The sequence below is a fragment of the Suricata suricatta genome, chromosome 7 (genome assembly GCF_006229205.1).
Source record: "Suricata suricatta isolate VVHF042 chromosome 7, meerkat_22Aug2017_6uvM2_HiC, whole genome shotgun sequence".
In the NCBI taxonomy this organism is placed as follows: Eukaryota; Metazoa; Chordata; class Mammalia; order Carnivora; family Herpestidae; genus Suricata; species Suricata suricatta.
In genome coordinates, this window is record NC_043706.1 from 118,773,037 (window position 1) to 118,796,653 (window position 23,617).

Sequence of the window (23,617 nt, forward strand, 5' to 3'; positions counted from 1 at the left end):
GGTTGTAATGTTCTGGAAATTAGTATTTTATACCAAATAACGAAGTAATGTGGGAAGATCTTAAGTAAGGATGAGTTGAAAAGTTTTCAATATTGTATTTTGCCCTTATTTTTTCCTGGATACCTCTTGCTCACAAAAAATTGAAGTACTATCTTCCCGTTACACTTGTTTCTTCCGGTTCATATTCTCACAAACAAGCCCATTTTCTTTTTGAAGTAAATAGATATAAGTACGTTCTCATGAACTCTAGGCTGTAATCAGAGCCCATGTGCATCAAAAGAATTTTAAAGCAAGATTCAACATAGATAAACCACATTAGGTCAGAGAATCTAGTCTGTTGTACACATTTTATACATGACCGTCTAGTCTGTTAAATACATTGTATTTCAGGGTAAAAAATACAATTATAACAAAGATAGCAGTTCATCATTTTAGGAATGTATGAGTGAGCGTACACAGTGTATGCTCAGTACACAGGTTGAAAAGGAGGTGCTATGACTGCAGCATCTGTCACTTTATTGGTTAATGGGGTTTGTTTCAGATTATCGGCCTAGATACATTAGTATCCTTAAGCTCTGTGCTTAGTTTAAAAAGTTAATTTTCCCAGAGGCACTTGGGTGGCTCAGTCAATTAAGTGCTTGACTCATGGTTGTGAGATCCAGCCCCACATCAGGCTCCAAGCTGGGCATGGAGCCTGCTTAACATTCTCTCTCTGCCCCTCCCCCACTTGTTTTCTCTCTCTCTCTCTCTCTCTCTCTCTCTCTCTCTCTCTCTCTCTCTCTCCCTCTCTTTTTCTCTCTCTCAAAAAAAGAAAAAGTTAATTCTTCCAAATGAGAAAAGGGGATAGAATATAGAGCTCTCATTTTTCCTCACTCAGAAAAGCCCTCTTTAATATTTCTTAAAGTACAGGTCTATAAATCACCAATTTCCTCATGTTTTTAAGAATTTTTATTTTTCTTTTTTGTGTGCGGATGGGGGGGTGTTTTTATTTTATTTTGTTTGTTTGTTTTGCTTAAAACAACAAATCTTATCTTACCTTCTGTGAGTCAGAAATAGGAGGAGTCTGGCTCACGAGTTGCAATGAAGAGTGTGGTCATCAGAAGCCTTGACTGGAACTAGAGGGTCCTCTTCCAGCTCACTTGACATGATTGTCAAAAAAAGACCTCAGCTCCTTACAGCTGTTGGCTAGAGGCTTCTATTCTTTTCTACATGGGTCTCTTCATGAGAAGATTGGAGTGTACTCAAGACAGAGCAGCTAGCTTGTTCCTAGGCGAGTGATCAAAATTGCTATTTGCCTTCTTTCTCCAAAGATACTTTTGTTTGAATAGAATTCTAGGATGGTAGGGTTTTATTCTGTCAGTACTTTAAAGAAGACTTGCCACTGTTTCCTAGCTTTCAGAGTTCCCAATGAAGAGTTCTGCGTCTTTGAAGACAGTGTCTTGATTCTCTGGTGGCTTTCAAGATTTTCTCTTTGATGGCAACACGCCTGCCTATGTGGTTTTCTTTGAATGCATTATGCTTGGTGGTAAGCTTTTTTGAGTCTGTCCATTCAAGTCTTTCATTCATGTTGGGAACTTCTCAGTCATTTTTCTTCAACTATTATTTCTTTCTTTTTCTCTGTTGGGACTCCAAGTACACACTAGGTATTTTTAACATCTCTAATAGTTCTCACACTCTATTTTGTTTTGCTTTGTTAATTCATTTTTCTTCCTTGCTGTGTTTTAGGTGAAAAATTTCTGTTAACTTATCTTTGAGTTCATTGTGTTCTTTGCTTTCTCCAGTGATAAACTCACTGAGGTCTTAATGATAGATGTTATATTTTAAATTCTGAAATAGTCATTTGATTTTTCATGTATTTTAAGTTTCTGTTGAAATCCTTCAACTTCTATTTATTTTGTCTATATTTAACTCTATTTAAAAAACACTTCACTCATAGATATTTTGCTGTCTTTCTCTGTTAGCTCCAATATCTTGACCATTCTATGCCACTTCTATTGGTTATTTCATGTCTTCAGTAAAGATAAAATTTTCTGTTTCTTTGCATTCTTGTATTTTTAAAATTGTATGCCAGGCAATTTGCTGATACATGGTAGACATTGTAGATTATTTTATTTTCCTATAAGGAGTATTCACTTTTTGTTGTTGTTGTTGTTGTTGTTCTTGCTGTTGTTTTTCTGACAAGTAATTAAATCATTGTTTATGACTTTGACCTGCTAGATCTTGTTGTTAGACTTTATGAGGTTGAGTCTATTTTATTTTTCTCTCTTTCCTAGGGTGTAGCCATTACTCTTAGAAAAGAGTGTTCACCTAGTTCTCTCTCTTTTAACTGAGCCCAAATTCCATCTCCTTGCAACTCGTAAGTCCCCAAAATTTCTGCAAAGCACTCTAACCTCCCATCGTTATACCCTGCTAGATCTCCTAGAATCTTACTCTAGGCATGTGTAGTGAGAAGTGAGCCAAAGAAAATTTTAATGCATAGTCTGGGACCTTTTATCTGCAGTTTACCTCCTTTAAGGCACTCTGCCCCTAAATTCTAACAGCCTTACAATCCTGAATTCTGCTCACTGTTTCTTCCACTGATTGGGGCTGTCCCTCTCTGCTTGGACTCTGTACCCTGCACCAGTTTAGAAAATACTCTTAAGGAGAAGGCCAGAGTAAATGTCTGCTGCTCTCAGTTGTTTCCTTTCTCAAATATTAAAGTCCTGAGTTAGTTGCTGCTCAGTCCTTGCAAACAATCTATATAAAAGAATTTTGAACTAATGTGTGTTATCTTTAAGAAAACCTGACTGTATAATGATAACTATGATCGGGTACTGAACATTACCAAAATGCAAATATATTTAACATTAGAACATCAGTAATGTACTATTTACAATAAAAGATTAAAGAAGAAAAAGAACATGATTATTGCCATAGATGCAAGGAAAATAATTTGATGAAATTCAACATCTATGTATAATATTTTTTACAAAGCAAACATTTTTCTAGATGGTCAAATATTTAAACCATTTACAATCAGCAATAAGACAATAATGTCTGATATCACCATTTCCATTCAACATTGAACCTAGGGTCATAGGTAACCAAAAAAAATTCATAAAAGTATAAAGTTAGTGAGGAAAAGATGAGATTATCTTAATTCATAGAATTCTATATAAATAAAACAATGTAGTCTATATATATATTATTATAAAAATCAACTTCTTAGTTTAACATGGGGGCTATAAAATCAATATACAAAAATCAATTGCATTTTTATAATCAGCAAAAAAAATAAATTCTACAAATAATAAGAATGCACATTATAAAATATTACATACAAAATGACCCTGTTGAAATATTTTATATACATTTTGTGCATTGAAGTTTGGAAAAATACCTGTCAAAATGTTAATCATTGTTTCCTTCAGAATCTTGCCTTATGTGTTTGCTTTCTTTAAAAAGATTTCTGTATAGATTAATTTCCTAAATAAATAGATTAACTTCATAGTAGGTACATCAGGAATATTATACATAGTCAGTTTTTAAAATCACACTTTTACTTCAGCTATATAGAGCTGAAGAGTGAAATGTGAGTATGTACTTAGAGATTAATGTCAAAGTCTACTACGTTGCTGAAACTTCTAATTGGTGAAAAAACTAGTCAGAATAATTACTTAGTGTCATAAACTCCAACTGTTGGTTCACTGATTTAATATTTAATTCCAAACAGCTTTTTGAACCTCTTAGAACATTAGAGACTCATCTAGTTACCCAATAAATGCCAAAAATCTCAAAAACTTAAACTGCAATAGGCTTGTCCTTCCTTGAAAGAGATGACTAAAAGAAATGACAGGTTTAGTTAAAAGATTTAAGCTAGCAGTTGTTCAGAAAGTGTGTTTTGAGATCACTTAAGGTACTAAGTAGAGTTTTTATTCCCATATTTATTTTTCTTCTCAGTGTTTCCCTAACATCTACTTGGATGTTTTAATTTTTAATTTAAATATTCTAAGATCTCTTAATTTCCAATAAACAAACTGACTGATTTACATTTAAGACCAGCACTAATTCAAAACTCCAACCTCAAGAAGTAACTAGATTGTTCTTCCTGGTGTTAAGCTTCTGTGAATAAGTATAGCTTGGAATGTTTATAAGCAGCCAAGAACATCTGGCTTACATTCCTAATAAAAAACTGTAAGTTAAGCAAAAAAATGTTACGTGGATCCTCAGAAAAATTTAACTTCATATGAAAAAAATTTAACTTTTCACCTGCTTATTTAAAAATGAAATAATTAGAGGTAGAAAAAATAAAGTATGTTTTCAATTAATTTCAGAAATATATTTATTGCCAAAAATAAGAGAAGTTAGACTAATATAAATGGATCATTCTAAACTTCATAGCAATGGCTTAAACTAATCAGTCCCTCACTTACACAAATAAGTTTTTTAATAGCTCTATATGCTCTGCTCTGGGAATCATTCTGACTCATTAGTTTCTTTCATTTGATGCTATTAAGTATCAATACTTATGCTCTTTGGCATTGCCTTCAGTTTTCTATCAATCTAATTAGTATCTCTACATACAGTTATGTTAATTAAAAAGGATATCAAGTCTCAAAGATGGGAGTTTTATTCTCCTTCACAGTATTTGGTCAAAGAATCACAAACAATTATGGATAAGTACAAGAAAATAAATCCATTTTGCAAAGAGAAGCAAATATTGGGAGACAGTTTCCCTCTCTTTTTATAAAGAAAGTTATCTTCTGCAGGAGGCTTTACTATGTTCTATAAGGCACACAAAATGAGGGAAATTGGGGTTATTTACTTAATTTATTCCATTTTTAAAATTTTAATCCAATATGATGGATTAATCAAATGATAATAGTCCCAGCCGTAATGTAAAAAGCCCTATGCTTTTTAATTCCAAATAATTTATGGCGCATATTTTAATGAAATCAACTAAATGAATATTACCACTTGTTTCTTGTTGTTGTACACTTAATATTTAATTTGTTCATTCATTAACAGATTATTATTTGATTCATTCAGTCATTCATTTGATGAGAAAATATATAATGAATACTTACCAGAGAGAAAGTATTTTGAAATGGTTAAAAACACGTTCCTTTGGGGGTGCCTGGGTGGCTCAGTCAGTTGAGCATCTGACTTTTGATTTCAGCTTGGTCATGATCCTCGGGTCATGGGATTGAGCCTTGAGTCAGGCTTGCACTGAGTGTGGAGCCTGTTTAAGATTCTCCTTCTCTTCCTCTTCCTCTCTCCCTCACCTTGTATGTGTTCCCTCTCTCTCTCTCTAAAATAAAAAATTAAAAAGTTAAATTAGAAAGAGCATGCTCCTTTGAGTCAAAAGGCTTTGGGCCTTGATTTCTTCATCTATAAAATGAGGAAAACAATGGGAAAAATAATCATAGCATTAGCAATGAATTAGTATATATTAAGCGCTTAGCCAGCCCTAGCCTATCATTGTCATCCTGTCATATGGTAATTTTACAAATATTACCTACTGTTACATGTGTTGAATACTGTGGACTGAGATGAGACACTACTTAGTACTCAGTATAATATAAATTTCAAACTTTAAAAGTTATTTTTAAGTCGGTTTGCACATGGTAGGGTCTGTAAATACTTGACTGTCACTATTAATCATTCTCATGCTGGATTTTCCACATAAATTTCTCTGCATGCACCAATATGCATGGATTTATTTTACATGACATTTTTGTTCATCCTTCTTTTCTACTAGATTACAAATTTTTTGAGAATAAAATTTTTTTATTTTTGAGTTAATAAGTCCCTCAGTATTCTCTCTGATTTAAAAAAGTAAACTAAAGACAGTTTGCCAGGCCACAAGTTTAGGGCACTGAAAGTTTGGATCTCCTAATAGAGTGGAGCTTCTTTATCACAATAAAGGTATGAAGAAGGTGGAGGGATGTCCCTTGCCTCAAGGGTCAGCAATGTTGATATTGCTCTATTGTGTGTAATTCATTAACTTCCAGGCCATGACAAAAAATATAAATGGTGTGCTGAAATGTTAATTGGGAGAAGGCTTAGACAGCTGTTTCAATAGCAGAAGCAACCATAATTCAATAGGCTGTTTAAAAACCTTACCCAAGAAATTTATCAGCACACTCCAAATTTGTTCTCTTATTTCCTATTTTCTTTTACTATGGTGTTCAAACTTCTAGATCATATTTCAGTATATTTAGCAGCAAGGATTTTATACTTTAAAAACATTTCCTAATTTAAGAATAAAATTAAGAAAATTTATATCACTCAGTTGGACACCCAAGTGCATGCTGTGAATCACAGAGCAAACAAAAAACAATTACGTGAGGACATTCTGAGCAGCCAAATAAATTAGACTGATACCATAATCTTTTGTTCCACTTATTTTATATATCTAAAAGGTAGTCGTATTTGCCCAAAGTTTTATAAGCTGATGACTTATACTTTAGAAGGAATCCATGTGAACCTTTCCCATCTTCTTATTAAAATATTGGTAGAGAAACTTTGAGTAATAATGAACATCATGTTGAGATATTCACTACTAATTTTGTGGAGTCACTCTATGATTCTGTCATGAACATTCAGTAACCCAACTAAATATAGTGTTAATTTTGGCTGATTTTTTGAAGACTAATTTAAGAATAGTAGATGCAATAGTACCTAAGCATTAGCAAATATATATTTTTAAAATTTAAATTCAAGTTAGTCAACAAGAGTGTAGTCTTGGTTTTAAGAGTAGAACTCAGTGATTTTTCTCTTACATATGACACCCAGTGCTTATCCCAAAAAAGTGCCCTCCTTAATGCACATCACCCCTTTAGCCTAACCCCCAACCCACCTTCTTTCCAGCAATCCTCAGTTTGTTCTCTGCATTTAAGAGTCTCTTATGGTTTGTCTCCTTCTGTGTTGGCAACTACTCAAGCTTTCTGGTAAAGAGCCATGTACTGGGACCTCAGATATCAAGTAAAATGTTATTTTTTCATGATACTCTGATGGGCAAGATAGGCTAAACTGATCATTTATTTTGATAAATTTATATAGATATCAAATTTGAGACATTCATAGATAATGATTGAAGAATTACAGAAAAAGGGGGGGGAATAGTTTCTCCAAATACATGCCTTAAGAAGATAATTCTTCCAGTTGGGAAGTGAATCAATGAGGACAAAGAAACCAATTAGAAGACTCTTGAAGATTACTCAGGCAAGAAATATTTGCATCATCATTTAAGACAGGGATTGGCAAGTTTTCCGTAAAGGGCCAGATAGTAAACAGTCTTTGTAGCCCAGATGGTCTCTGTTGGGACTACTCAACTCTGCCATTCTCGTGTGAAACAACCATAGAAATGCATGAGTATGAGTATGAGTGTGGCTGTATTTCCATAAATCTGTATCTTATGGACCTTTAGATTTAAATTTCATATAATTTTCGTGGGTCACAACATATTATTCTAAAATAATATGGAATTATTTGAGATCATATGAAAAAAATCAGTTTTTCAACCACTTAAAATATAAAAACCAGTCTTACCTTTCAGACCACATAAAAATAAACAAGGGGCCAGATCCAGCTCATGACTACATTTCCCCTGATCTAAGATAATAGCAGTGGCACTAAAGAAGAGAGGAAGGGTTTAGTGATATTTAGAAGATAGAATTTATAGAATTAGTGACTAATTTAATGTTAGAGGCAGAGGTAGAGGAAATGGCTTAGGATGAGTCCCAGCATTCTGACTTGGTTAAATGGTCTGATCATTAAAAGAGAGATCTAGAAATAAACTGAACAGAAAGGAACTAGAAATTGAGATTTAAATGTGCTACATTAACATGTCAGTGAGATACAGAAAGGAAAACATTTGGGATTCTTCACTTGTTGGGCACTGGTTGTGCCATAAAAGAGAAATAAGATCTCAGGAAAGAGTCCTTAAATTTTGCATCATATTATTACAATGAATCACAGGTATGTAAACATATCAAGATTTAAAAAAATTTTTTTTAACATTTATTCATTTTTGAGAGACAGAGGGAGGGGCAGAGAGAGAGGGAGACACAGAATCTGAAGCAGGCTCCAGGCTCTGAGCTGTCAGCACAGAGCCCGACGTGGGGCTCAAACCCACAAACCATGAGGAAACATAATCAAGATTTTTAATAAATCACTCTAATTTCATTACCACAAATTAAACATATTTTTATTTGAGCTAAATAAAATGTTTATAACTAAATCATGGTATTTGAAGGCAAAACAAACAATACTAAATAGCAAATAATACAACAACCCATCAGGAAAGAGTAAGAGGACAGAAAAAGAGGACAAAAATAATGGCCCACAAAGGAGAGAAACAAGACTGGCTATCTGTGGTTGCCCAGTGAGCCCTTGCTGAGTGACCAAGACAACCAGGCAGAGGTACGTCAAGCAAAAAATACCCAAAGCAGCCCAGTTTAGAGTAACCACATCCCTTTCCTAACCCGCTGGTTGATAGAGCAAAAACTGTTAATAGTTGGCTTCTCATTTATTCCAAGGGAGAGGTAGATCTGTTGTGAGTTAACTGACTACTTTTTAGATTCAACCATCCTTGTATTCCTGGGAAGAATCCAAATGTATATTTATACGATATGTAAATCCAGATTATTTATATAAAATAAATAGAAGCACCTGGATGGCTCAGTTGAGCATCTGACTTCAGCTCAGGTCATGATTTTATGATTCATGAGTTCCAGCCTTGTGCCGGGCTCTGTGCTGACAGCTCAGAGCCTATAGCCTAATTCAGATTCTGTGTCTCCTTCTCTCTCTGCCCTTCCCTGCTCACACTATGTCTCTCTCTCTCTTAAAAATAAAAACTTTATTTAAAAATAAGATAAATGAACACCATACTTATATCTAAATGATTATTTATAAAATGTATTATAAACAAATATTCCTGGGGCACCTGGGTGGCTCAGTCAGTTGAGCGTCCAGCTTCAGCTCAGGTCATGATCTCATGGTCCGTGGGTTCCAGCCCCACATTGGGCTCTGTGCTGACAGCTAGCTCAAAGCCTGGAGCCTGCTTCGGATTCTGTGTCTTCCTCTCTTTCTGACCCTCCCCTGCTCCTGCTGTCTCTCTCTGTCTCTCAAAAATAAATTAAAAAAAAAAAAACATAAAAAAAGAATCACTTTAAACAAATATTCCTATATAACCACCATTTAAATATCTGTGATTAAGTTGGAAAAGAATATATATATTTTATAAATTATATTATATATTTTAAATAAAATAGAAATAAATTGTAGATTATATTTTTATAAATATATATTATATTTTATATATATCAGTAAATTAGTCTTGCTAGTTTAGGATTTTGTGTTTAAATTTAGGCTTTTGTGTTTAAATTTATTAAGTGGAAAAATATGCAATTTTTCTTTCTAAGATGATTCTTGTCTGGTTTTACTTTCAAGGTTTGTCTCTCTCATAGAATAGGTTGGGGAGCCTTACTTTTGACTCTGTTCTATGATGAGTTTATATACAATTGGAATTATATATTACTTGAATATTTGGAACAATTCACTGGTAAAAACATTCTGCTTGGGCCATTTTTGTGAGTATATTTAAATTATTGATTGAAATTGTTTAAAAATTGTGAAGCTAGTTATTTATACTTCTTGAGTAAGTTTTGGTAACATATTTTCTATAAAATTATCTATTTTATCTGAGTTTCCAAGTTTAAAATAGATTATTCCACATTATTCTCATATTATGCTTTAATCTCATGTTCTGTTGCATTCTTTTTTATAAATTCCTAATATTTGAAATGTTTCCAATTTTTTTTGGAAATTATTTTTTGCAAATTCCTAATATTAGGAGTTCTTTCCATTTTTGGGGGAAATTCTTTCAAAATTTTGTCTACTTCCAAATTTCTCCCTTTTAAATGGATAGCAATTTGGGGCGCTTGGGTGGCTCAGTCAGTTAAGCGTTTGGCTTCGGCTCAGGTCATGCTCTCATGGTTACTGGGTTCAAGCCCTGCATCAGGCTCTGTGCTGACAGCTCAGAGCCTGCAGCCTGCTTCTGATTCTATGTCTCCCTCTCTCTCTGACCCTCCCCCACTCACACTCTAAGTCTCTCTCAAAAATAAATAAACATCAAAACATTTTGTTTAATTTAAAAGGATAACAATTTTATTGAACTAGGGCCCCTCCTTACTCCAGTATGACCTCATCTTAACTTACATATGTGATGTCCTTATTTCCAAATAAAATCACATTCTGAGGCCCTGGTTAGGATTCCATCATGGGAATCTTGGGAGGACACAATTCAACTTATAACAGTACCTCAAGCCTATGGCTGGTATTTTTTCTCAGTACATTTGCTAACTACTGAAGCTGCATTAAGAAAGGTGCTAAACGTCTGGTCCTCTCAAAATCAGAGTAAAGTTTTTCTGTATCTTGTAAAACAAAGGTTAGAATTAAGTTCTCACTGGAATGTGGGGCCACACAGAATACACTAACCTCCTACTTGAAATTTAGGAAAGCAAAGGGTTAATCACATAAAGACTGTGCCTTTCTAGAGCTGAATCAGTAAAATTTCTGATTAAATTAAAGTGGCCAGCAAGCAATCTCTCTATCTGTCCAGGGAAAGGAAAGGTAAACCTTCTCTAGAGGAAAATTTCTTCATATGAAGCCTCTGCAATTATTTTACATAAAAAAGTTACTAAAATCCTCCCAAGATAAAGCCATATGACCAAAATAAAACCAAAAATAAATAAATAATAGAAATAGCCTACAATATAATAAATACATTCAAAAAGACAAATCAAAAGATGAGAAAATAAAAAGAGATTAAGAGTCTCATCAGAGAATTGGTGTCTATAAAATCTGAAAAGCTGAAAACTGAAAATCAACAACTTTTTTTACATCCATCAGAGAAATGAAGTCACAAGATAAACTGTCACTTGGAAAACTAGAAAGGCAGTAAATACAGAGAATCATAGCTTACCTGGAGCAGAAGCTCCTGGAGCCAGTAATTGGTAAATACACTAAAAGAATAATTGATGAATTGGTGAAGGCTGAGTGTAGATATGCTTGAGAATTAAAACTCGTGATGTCTCAGTCTTAGATGGAACCCACATTTTCATAAGTTTTATCTCCAGGAGTCCCAATAGGTTCTTACAGTAAAGAACAGAGAAAGCTTTTCCACATGCATCATTCAAGGGGGGAAAATAAATAACCATTTTGAAATATCTCCAAAGGGACACCCTCAAGGGAAACTGCCTTACCAGATTGTTATCTGATCCAGAGGGGATGGCAATTAGTAAATCCAGCCTTCTATAGCCTTCCTCTCTCAACAGAGGAGAAAAAAAGGCTAACAACTCTTGAAAGTGAGAAACATATCCCAGTGCAAAATTGGACCAATTTAAAAACATGGAGATTTAATAATAAGATTATGGAATGTTTCCCCTTCTTAATACTTCACTATACCATCAGCAAGACCCCAATATAAAACAGTGTATTACAACTGATGGCTGTAAGATACAGACTTTATTTAAGAAGAAGATTTTAAGGAAATGTCAGAAACAATGTAAGTTAGAAGAGAGTGGAGCAACATTTATAAAATATAGAGTTGGAGGGAACCTATCAACCTAGAGTCTAAACAATTGAAAAGAAAGTAGAAAAAAGAAAAAATAGTGAACAAAAAACCAAATGAGCAAATAAACAAATAGCAAGGTGTTAAATATAAATAAAACCATATAAAAAATCACATCAAATATGAATGGCCTATACATTCCCATTAAAAGTCAGAGAATGTCAGGTAGAATTTTTTAAAAAGTAAGACCTAATTCTTCACTACCTATAAGAAACTCACTTTTAATAACACGACACTAGTAGGTTAATAATTTAAAAAATGGAAAACCATATAGATACCTACTAATCATAATGATACATACATAATATTAATTAATAGAAAGATAGAATGGTTATATTAATATTAAACACACTATATTTCAGAGCTTAGAATATTCCCAGGTTAAAAAGAGTTATTTTGTAATGGCAGTGGGACTAATTAATCAAGAAGATATAACAATTTTAAATGTTTATGTTTCAATATGCAAGAAACAAAACAGAACTACCAGGGGGAAAAAAGACATATTTACAATTATAGCTGGAGGTTTCAATAGCTTTCTTTTAATTATCAAACAAATAGAAAATGGTAAAATATATAATACTTGAACCACACAATCAACCAGCTTATCCTAATTGACATTTATAGAACTTTCCACCCAACAACAGCAAATTTTGTATGTATCCAAAACATTAACCATAGATCTTGACCACACAAAACAGATATATAGTTTTATAAAATTGTTTTCCATAGACTCACTTACTAAAGAAGGAAAGTTTTTAGACCTGAGATTACAAGGGAATCTGCACCATTATTAATCTCCACTGGAAGTGGACTGCTAGAACATAACAATTTCCATCAGAGTTGCATTGTAAGGATAGTAGGGAAGGAAAATCTTCTGGGTGGGAAGAATCAAACTTATTCTATCTGAATGTCACTGAAAAATTAACAATAATACTTTTTCTTAACTACTGCGTTATGAGTTTACCTATCACTAGGAATTTGGAAAGAAAAAACTAAATAATTCATGATAACATTTTAGGAAAAAGTAAAGGAATAGACCTCTCAGAATCAGACTGGTGTGTAAATATGTTTGTGTGTCTTTTGGATGCTCAACCAAACCACTAAAGAAGGCCTTCAACAACAAAAGAGAACTTGTTTATGCATGCCACTCTCTTCTGCAGCCATTTCAAGAGTGTGCTAAATGGGCTCATGAACAAAATTGTCATTGCAGCAGGGATGGAGACCACGCATCTACTCAACACAAATACTTCCCTCACCAAGGCTGAACTGGATAAGAATATGCTATGTATTCACCTGGTCCCTAGAAGTCAACACTGAGTCCCATATGCAATACCATGTTTTACAGGTGTTAACCTCAATGTGAAGACAGACTGAATACATTGGACCCCCTGCATCATGGAGGAGTCAGTGACTTTCCTTCCTGGAATATATCCGTAGTATGAATATCCATTTTCCTTTCCTTCCACCAAGGATTCTGCCAATAGCACTATATGCAAGACTTATTAAATCATCTTTTTTTATACCATAACTGTGTCTCTTTCAAAATTGCATCTAAATAAGAAAATAATCTTACTAAAACAACATGGGGAAATGTGCTAATACCCATGGGACTTATAAAAATGACATGCACATAATTACTTAGAAGCAGCTGGCTTTATGGAACAATGTATTGTCCTATTGAAGATTCTGTATTAGTACCAACTGAGACAGCATTTAGCAAAGTTGGAGTACTATTTGTTTACAGGATGCAGTATATGCTCTGAATGAAGAAAAATATACAGTGTTGTTTTTCACATAGCCATACATCATTGTGGGGGGTTAAAATTCTACCAAAGGGTAAAAATGGGAGTGACTTTCTCACCACTACACCCAATGACTCACTCACATTTTTGGAACCTATCCCCCTATTTTTGGGCACGGATATACTAAGTCTTAGGTCCTAAGAAAGTATTTTCCCTCAGACTGTTTCCACTGAATTAGAAGTTGGGTATTTAAAATATTCACAATATTGAACATATAGTTTTAGGGGGAGGGGCACTAACTTCTGAGTTGACTACGGTAATTAGGTTATCGAGATTAAACAAAATTGCTGCTCAGTAGTACATCCGAAAGAGAAATGTCTGGAACTTAGAGATGTTCTAGATGATAAAAAAAAAAAAAAAGTAACAGAAAACTCTAGCACCATTTAGGAAAAACCATTCTGAGTTAAGATGCTTCTTAAGAACGAAGGCTTTAATCGTCATACCAGGAACAGAGCCTTTCCTAGGTAAGGTGTTTGCTGTGTCAGAATATCATGGAATGGGGACTTCCTGCCAGTAAGTGGGAATAAGGATGCAAAATAACATAAGGAGTCATGGATAAAATAATATCCACCTACAAGGAGCCAAGGGAGGTGAAGCTGAGCAGCATTTTTCAAAGTCTGTTCGCCAGGCCCATGCAGATCCGTGACTTGGAGTCTCTGGTCTACACTAAGAAAAGGATAGACATTAAGAATTAATATGTAGAAAATTTTATAGCAACGTAGAGTAACTTTACTGTTGAACTTTAAAATAAACAACAACCAATTGGGGGAAAAACATAATCTGGGTAATTGAAGAAGGAAATTACATATATCAACCATAACCTCTGATCTTTACAGAAATGTGGACTGTGGTATCCAACTCTTTTCCTTGCTGTGACATATATAATACACACACACACACACACACACACACACACACACTCATCAGTATGTACACAAATTCATTAATTTTCACTTTTCTTAGTTTTTTTACTCTATTTTATTTCTTCGTATGTTAACATTTATGAAATGTGTGCGTGTACATTTTTGCGCATGTGTACTGCTGAGAAACTGGAATGCGTCTTATAACAATAGCATGCTATGGTTTAATGAGTGTGTCTTATTTTTAAAATTTTAAGTGGAATAGCATTGATGATACGATAAACCTTGCAAATGATGAATGTCTTAGAGTTGTTCAAATTCAGTAAATACAATACATTGGCACTAGTTAACCTTAAAATCTAGTATTAAAAATTACAGAAAGTCAAGAAGGGATTGTAACTGTAATGGAGGAGGAAGAGATATCAACCTGACACACTGAAGTCAGTCCGTAGATAATGAGACTGAATCTTGCTCTTTTGGAGAGAATGTGAGGGTGTTTTCATTTTTGAGGGATAGTTGTGTTGTGATAGATTAGAGTGTGCAGCTGTGCTGTTGGGAAGGCTAGATATAAATAAAGGGTACACGCTGGGAAACCAACAAGTGGACCGGATTGGCCATCCGCTGTGTAACCCTCTAAAATCAGTTGCCATTCTGCCATTGTAAATCCTATATTCTTCAATGAAACAACAAAACCACATCTTGCAATCCCATGAACATGCAGGTACTAGTTTTCCCGGAGAAAAAGCACTCAAAACACATAGAGGACAGAAGAGAGAAGAGAAAAGAAAATTTAAACAACTCATGTGCTAAAGGAGAAATATTGTAAGTTAAAAGCAATAAGAATCACGTGATTGCCAAAGCCATGCTAAAGAATGTAAATCCCATTCCTTCAAATGTAGGATCATCTCAATGGTCCCCTGTTTGGAATTCACACTCTAGAGATGTATGGAGATCTTCCAAGTTGGAGATTAACAAGATAGCAATGGCAGAAAGTCAGTAAGATGGTAAACCTAAAGCTCCAGGAAAGAAATTTAAATTATTTATTTGCAAGGTCTAAGGTAAAGCAACGAACTTGAAAGTTTGAAAGAAATGTAATAGTGATACAGTTCAGGTCATGATCTCACATTCATGGATTTGAATCCTGCTTTGGGCTCTGTGCTGACAGCTCAGAGCCTGGAGCCTGCTTCGGATTCTGTGTCTCCCTCTCTCTCTGCCCCACCCCCTCTCATGCTGTGTCTCTCTCTGTCTCAAAAATAAATAAACATTAAAAAATAATTTTAAAAGAAGAAAGAAATATAATAGTGATACTAAGAACCTAATAAATAAAAAAGAGGGAAAGAAATATATATTATATATATCTATATCATATATATGATATATATATAGAGAGAAAGAGAACAAAAGAGATACACACAGAAACACAAATACTGTACAAACAGCTTGTTTTAATGACAATATTGTCATTAGGAATGACCCTTCACCTGTTGTCCTCTCCTTTTTTGCTATTGCCATTGGGCCCCGAGAGCCATACCCACAGGGACAGTTCAGCCCTAGGACTGAAGAGAACTTTAGTGGCAAAATTTTCCCCTCCCATTCTCAGTTTGGAGCTATCTTATTGCTCCTGAGGAGAAGTTCTACTCAGTTTTCTCCTCTTTTTACACATCGAAATGTAAATAAAACACAGTCTCCAGAGGGCATACCCTTATTAGCTGACTTCAGCTAATAGATTCCCAGAAAGGCCTCTGGGAATCCATGCTCCTAGTTTTGGTGGTGTTGACACTGATCTAGCATTGTATAACAGTCAAACAAAGTTAACAGTACAAAGTTAACAGAATGCCTTTCTAGAATAAGGTCAGAACAAAGCACAAAGATCCATCCTTTAATTAATGTCTGCCCCAGACTGCTTTTATTCAACTAAAGTGTGGTCAGTTAAAACAAACAAAGGCACACAATCTTTGACAAGCCTTCTGTTGAGAGCTGAGGTCTATATCTTATTCTCTCACGTCCAAGTGGGTTGTCTCCCTGCATTGACCAATAGAATAAAATGGAAATGGCAGTCTGGGCCCTGGCCTTAAGAGACGGACAGCTTTCATTTGTCCCTCTCAGAACACTTGCCCTTGGTCCTTCTGGGCCCCGGGAGCCCCCAGATAAAAAGTTCTAGTATTTACTGAAGAAACAATGTGGCAAGGTACTGATACCTAACAGAGAGGGACCCTGATGAACCCAGTGTCTCAGCCTTTTTGGCCAAGACGAGGCATGATAGTGAACCTGTCTTTGACCCTCCTAAACCTAAGCCTAAGCCACCAGCCAAGTACCACTGGCAGACCAGTCAATGTCACATGGAACAGAAGTGCCCAACCATGTTCTGCCCAAACGCCTGATACACAAAATCACGAGATATCATTAAGTGGTTATTCCAGACCACAAGGATTGGGGTAGTTTGTTACACAGTAATAGATATTCTGAAAATAAAGTATGCCTGAAAAGCTGCGTGTAAAGACGATTTTTATAAATCTGCCATAAATTTCTCCTTAATTTACCTCGTGATTGAGAGCTGCCTTCTGTTCCTTTTGGTGAGTACTTTAAGAATTCTTGTCTCTGAAGTCTCTCTGCTAAGGAATTCATGACCTGTAAGCATAAGCTCTATTCATCTGGGAGTTCCACAGTTGAAGCGATAAAATAAGTTAATTTTTTTTATCAAAAATAACATGAAGCACATGTCTTCTATCTGGTTTTCACTCCTATTTAGCTTCTAAGTAAAGCATGTAAGCAAAGCATTTATTTACATGCCTATTTTTTATGGTTGCTCAATCACGTATTATTTCGCACATTTTTTAAAACTTCCTGCAATGGCTTTGTTCCGAGTTTGCACCACCTAACGCCTACAGGCAGAGTGGGTGAAGCTATTTGCCAATCCGTAAAGCATTTGGGATCCTCCTGGGTAAAATGTGGTGTTGGAATTATAAGACCATTATCATTAACAATTGGCAGGAGGCGCCACTCATGTCTCCTGGAGAGATTACAGGGGTTGAAGGATGTTTCCCTTAATCACCACGCTGACCTCACCTGACAGGGGCTGGCACTACTTGAAGGCAAGCCCACTGCCCGCTCCCTGAGGTCCCAGCATCCCCCGGCTCTGAGCAGAAGGGACGCGGTCCAGGGTAAGGAAATGAAATTCCTATGCCAGACAAAACGGTTATGTCAGTTGCTGGTCATTACTCAGAATATTGCTTCAGGGGGAATTAGATGTGAGGAATGTCACAGAAGGAAGAAGAGACACATTTAGGACAGCTTCGGTCCTAATTCAGCTTCATCAGTCTACGCGCCTAACCCGGACACTGGTGCAATGTCTCCGGCCCACATTTGAGACGATGTACATTGCTACACAATCTCAACCAGGGTGTAGCTACTGAGTGAAATAATAGTTACTATAATTACAGAATACCTCGTGGGTGCTAGGCACTCTGTCTACCTTTTCTCATTTGTCACAACAGTAGTCCTATAAATCAGAAGTATTTTTCATTATATAGATGAGCCAGCCGAGGCTGTGAGGAGTTGAGTAACTTGCCCAGGATTACACAGCTAGGAAATGGCATCAATAGGAGTCAGCCACTTTCTGATACAAAAATCACTGTTTCCACTTCTATACACTAAATCGATAACACAGCCTTGGAGTTCAGATCCACCTGATTAAACAAACAAACTAACTAACAAGAAAATAAGTAATAAGTAGAAATGCAAGAGCATTAGAAGAAAAACATATCTGCTATTATGGGGATTCTAGAAGGATAGTCTGCCAAGAAGGAAATTGTGATCAAACAGTGAAATAAATACTCGACAAAAACACAAAAGCAGTAAAGAAAAGAGTGCTTACTATTGTCTAAGAATTGCTCAGAGTACTTATATATTAACTTGTTTCATCCTCCACAATGACCCTATAAGGCTCAATATTATTAATTAGACCCATCTTACAAATGAAGAAACTGTGGAGCGCCTGGGTGGCTCAGTCGGCTAAGCGGCCGACTTTGGCTCAGGTCATGATCTCACGGTCCTGGGTTAGGGCCCCCCATCGGGCTCTGTGCTAACAGCTCAGAGCCTGGAGCCTGCTTCGAATTCTGTGTCTTCTGTCTCTGCCCTTCACCCGCTCATGCTCTGTCTCTCTTTGTCTTTCACAATAGAATACATGTTAAAAAATTTTTTTTAATGAGGAAACTGAGGCATTGAGAGGTCAAGTCATTTGCTCAAGTTTACATAGCCAGTGGGTAGCAAAGCCAGATTTGGAGTTAGGATCCTAACCCTGAAGTCTAGTCTCTTAGTCCCCAATGCATTGGCCAGAATTGGAATGTGAGTTCTTTCTAGATTTGTTACTTAACCTCCCAGAACTGTGCTTCCTTCATCTCTAAAATGGGGATGACGGTACCTGATCTAGCAAATTGCTGTGACCACATATTTGGTGGCCAGCAGCATGTCAGCCAGCACAATGCTTGGCCCATAATCCTTCCCCCCAAATTTTGGCTAGTTCCCCGCTTGTTTCTGCCTTCCTTTTTCTCTCTCTCTCGCTCTTTCCTCTCGTCCTCTCCCACATGGGTTCATTAGCACCTGCCTCGTGTGCATCCACAAAGGCATTAGAACAGGCATCCTGCCTTCCTGGGAAGGGGGAGGGGGTGGACCTTCTACCACACCCGTTCTTTCACCCTCCTGCTCCACTGGAGCTCCTGCCGCAAAAGGTCATTTCTGCATGAAGCCTGCCTGAAGCCCTCGGGGGAGAAAATATCTGTCACTCTAAAGATGAAAACTGCCCAGTGGAGAGTTGCAGCAAGTCACTGCAGGAAATGCTGGTACCAGAGCTGGGGTTGCTCCAACAGCGTTTATTTGGTGACAAAACCATTGTCACAGAGTCGGCTTTTGGATGCGTCCGCATCAGGCCCATAGAACCAGCGCTGAGGAAACATCAGCTGGGCTGGCACAGTCCTTATTTCTTTCATGTCCCCCTTGTCAACAGTTTGAAAGTGAGATGGCTAATTTTGTGCCTGACAAGAAAGGACGGATCATTTTCTCAGATGCTGTTATCAGCAGAGTCAGAGCTGGTACACTCTCTGAGGGAGTCCCTGAACCACAGGTTACTGGCAGGCAGACAAACACTCACTGACAGCCATTTGTGACCAACTATGAAACGCCATCTGCTGTGGTTGGGGGAGGAACGGCTCCAGCAAGTGAGAGCCACCATTGAACCTTTCCTTGTGTTAACTCAGGGTGGCCTTTAGGTAGCCCTCAAGGAAAACCAATTTTATATTCCCGGGAAGTAGGTCTTATCCAGATTCGTACATACATAAATTATAGAATCTTGATACTTTTTTCTAGGAGGGAAAACATTTGAATCTCTCTTTATATTAAAATGCGAACATTAAACTACTGAATAGAGGGAAACAATATTGTGCAATAAATACAGTCCAGGATGGAGTAAACTTCCTTTAGAGAGTTGAGCCAACTTGTGTACGGACACCATCAAGAAGACAACAATGACTGGATTGATATGTCTGTGACATTGTAGTGTGGGATGTTTAAAAAAAAAAAAGCTTATTTTTCCTGCATTTTGCGGGGGGAGGAGAGGGGTCTGACGATTTCTGGAAGGAGTTTTAGTTTACAACTCGAGATGTAGTTATTTATTTCCCGAAAAGTAGTTATTTATAGTGAGCATCAGAAACGTTATTCAGAAGAAAAAGATACTTTACTGAGAGGAAAGATTTCAGGTCTTTTAGGATACACAGGAAAAGGAAGTCTTTTCTGCTCGTTAGCTTTAATAAGGCACACAGCCAGTGGCATATGCCTACCCTCTCCCTTTCTGGTTGGAAGTCTGGGTTTTCATTTTTAGGAGTCTTAATAGTCTTGTGTCTCATGATTAAGTAATGAGAGCTGGCACCAAAGTATCTAAAGTTTAGCTGATCCTGCATTTATCCTCATAGGCCAGGGAAGATTGTAAAACAAAATGTTTTAAAGCCAAATGTACAAGGAAGGATAGGTAGACAGGTAGGTAGATAGACAGAGACACACAATTTTTAAAAAATGTTAGTTCCTTCTGACTCTCTGCTTGGACTCCCGGGCCTTGGCGGGAGTTACAATGCTTGCTGGTAGAAAATATTTTTTACAGATGAAAATAATTGAATTCTGCCTCTAGCTTTCAACTGAAAAGCCAACCCATTCATTACTGAATCACTGTAATTAAACCTATAAGAATGTCGGGGTGACTGGATGGCTCAGTCGGTGAAGCACCCAACTCTTGATTTCAGCTCAGGTCACGATCTCACAATCTTATGGTCTGTGGCATTGAGCCCCGAGTCAGGCTCTGTGCCGACAGCTAGGAGTCTGCTTGGGATTCTCTCTCTACTCCCCTTCTCTGTCCCTCCCCCGCTTGTGCTCACTCAAACTCACACGCACTCTCTCTCTCTCTCAAAATAAATAAAAGGGTTTAAAAAATCCTATCAGAATGTCCACGCTTATGTCCTTTCGAAGTTTTTAGGATGGGAGAGATCAGGGGTATGTGCCCTTGCATTTTAATCTTCTAGAACAGGAGGCTTCTGTTCCAAAGCTGAAATCCAGTAACCTCAAGAGAAGACTCGAGCTCATCCCTGAAATCCGTGCCCCAGAGGGAAGGGAGGTTGGGGGCGGCAGTCCAGGCCTTTATGAATCCCATTACACCAAAGCGTGGGTATGACCCGCTCATGGGGACAGAACACCACGGTGATGGAGGGTAGGGAAAAAAGATTTAAATGTGCTTTCACTTATGGCCGTGCAATATGAAAAACAAATCTAAACATTTGTCTGTAGAATCAGGTGATGATTGGCTGTCTGCTGTCTCAAGGGGGGCAGGAAAATGGTCCATGCACCTGCCACCTAATTCAGTTTAAAACCTGACACATTTACCAAGAGTGGGCTGGCATAATGAAGTTCATTCAGGCTGTCAGTGGAGTCAATAACTTATCCCCAACTGCTTTTGTTTCAGAAGCGGCAGTGCCTCTGATCGGCTGAGGTACTTATTCAAGTAAAATTTATTTTCAATTGCCGGCCATAATGCCACGGGCACAAGCCTGGCTGTGACAGAAACTTTTGCTCAAGGCTACGCTATTGTTAAAGTTTGTGTCCATTGTCCGGGGTCTTTGATCTGTCAAAACTGCTTAACAAGCTGGTTAAAAACTGTTTCAGATAACAGGTGTGTCCTTTGAGGGCCCAGGGACATTTTTCAGCTCCTTTAAAAGACTGGTTTGAGGATTGACTAAAATTTACAAGCTGGTTGGTGGTGATCTATGTAAAGCACTTTTAAAACAAGAAACTGAGATTTAATGTCTTTACTTCCTTGGATTTCTGCAGAAAGGAATCTTTTTAAATGAGAGATTTAAGAGACATGTTGTTGTTTATTAATCAAATCAAGTGTTAAATCGTTTGTATGTAGATTTGTATGGAGTTAGGGCCAAAGTTCAATGTGCACTAGAGGTGTGAGAGATGTGCAAAGGCCCCGAGGTTGCTGATGGCCAACTAAGCACTTCCTGAGACTCCCAAAGTCTTCTAACTTCCACAGAGGCCAATTTGACAGCAAAGGTGGACAGGCATGCCCTAGACAGTGTTAACAATTGACTCCCTTTCCTAACTCTTGAACCAGAAAAAAACAAAATTAGGTATTACAAAGGTTCTCTCCCAGAGCCAAGTGATTTCTTCCTATTAGTTTCAGAAACCCCCTCAGATTTTTCTGTGGGCAAATACATCATCAGCTGCCTTTTTTCAAGTCTATCATAAATGCTCTTACTCCCTCCTATTTTATGGTGTAATTTTGTTTTGGCTGAAAATTAATGGGGCTAAAAAGATGTGGAGTCTGAACCGGGGGGCGCTATTGGGTCATTTACACTATTCATCTGCATAAAGCTGCCTCAAGTTCACCCAACTTTCTTTGTGAAAGAGTAAAAATTAGAGTGAGTTTTAACTCTGTGGAAACTTTGGAAAAATACCTTCCACCATACCCCTGATTTTCTAGATATTTCTAAGTTGTGTCAGAAACAGGACATTTAAAATCCAAGGAGCCAACTGTATCTTTTTAGTCCAAAAATCATCCGTAAAGAAGCAAATTCACAAAAATCTGACTAAAATAAGTATGTGCACTAGTTTTCTTTCTAAAGTAGTATGAAGCTATTATATCTGAAAGAAGTTTCTTTAAAGAGCTCCATGAAAGGAGGTTAAGAAAAGGAAACATGTAGAAAATTGTTGTTAAAAAAATATTTTAAACTTGTTTCTTATTCCCCCAAAACAAAGCAAAAGAAAAGAAAACAATGCAGAAGGGGCCCAGTTAATGTGTTTACTACGTATAAAAAGCCTTCACCACATGCAAGAAAGCCTTACTACATATAAATGTTTCATGTGTTATAGAGACATCCTCAGTAATGGGAAAGAGGAGGGAGAATTAATAAATCACTTGAGGAAGTATGGTTAGTTATAAAGGGAGAAAAGCCAATTCTGGTTCTCACCCTGCATCATGCTCTGAAATATTTCCCAGGTGGAGACATTGTAGTTCACATCTGAGTGAAAACTGGAGTTTGGGGTTTTTTTTGTTTTGTTTTGTTTTGTTTTTTAATGTTTTATTTATTTTTGATACAGAGAGAGACAGAGCATGAGAGGGGGAGGCACAGAGAGAAAAGGAGACACAGAACCGGAAGCAGGCTCCAGGCTCTGAGCTAGCTGTCAGCACAGAGCCTGACATGGGGCTCGAACCCACAAACGTGAGATCTGACCTGAGCAGAAGTCTGAGGCTTAACCAACTGAGCCACCCAGGCAACCCTGGAAACTGGAATTTGAATTTGGGCAAGATACTTGCTTCTCTGAACCTTATCCGTAAATGGCTGCTCATTCATAAAATGAGGACAATTATCGTAGCTACATCAAGACAGTGTTTGGGGATTAAATATGGTAACTTTTAAATAGTAAGTTTGGCCCTCTAGGCATTACTAGCTGTTACTATTGACACACATCATATAATTACGAATACAAAGATCAAGGATTACCAATTTTGGGGGGCGGAAGGCTTTGCTAAGGCACAAAAATAATCAGAAATAAACAGATTCATGACTATGACATGTATCTATACATTCTGGATGAATTGGAAAAAAGTAGCCTTCAGAAATTAAATACGAGAAAAAAATTGTTCAAGAACAAAGATAAAAAGGAAAACAAACAAAAAGAATTACAAAATAAATAACAACAACAAAGTCACCAAAATTAAAAGGCAGATGACTATCCAGAAAAGGCATGTTTAAGAAAAGATTTACCACCTTCTACATAACTTAGTGAAATAGTAT